The sequence below is a fragment of the Lolium rigidum genome, chromosome 2 (genome assembly GCF_022539505.1).
Source record: "Lolium rigidum isolate FL_2022 chromosome 2, APGP_CSIRO_Lrig_0.1, whole genome shotgun sequence".
NCBI lineage: Eukaryota > Viridiplantae > Streptophyta > Magnoliopsida > Poales > Poaceae > Lolium > Lolium rigidum.
The window spans coordinates 162306916-162307180 of NC_061509.1; positions in this window are offsets into that span (position 1 = coordinate 162306916).

Here is a 265-nt window from a genome sequence, read left to right on the forward strand (position 1 = left end):
TCCGTGTTAGTTGCATCCAAAATACACAAATTAGAGGCAAAACAATAGCAAAAGTGTTCGGGAAAGTAGATACGTTTTGGACGTATCAAGGGCGAGCAGGAACTAAGCTTGGGGATGCTTGATACGTCTCCAACGTATCTATAATTTCTGATGTTCCATGCTTGTTTTATGAAAATACCTACATGTTTTGCTCGCACTTTATAATGTTTTTATGCATTTTCCGGAACTAACCTATTAACAAGATGCCGAAGTGCCAGTTCCTGTT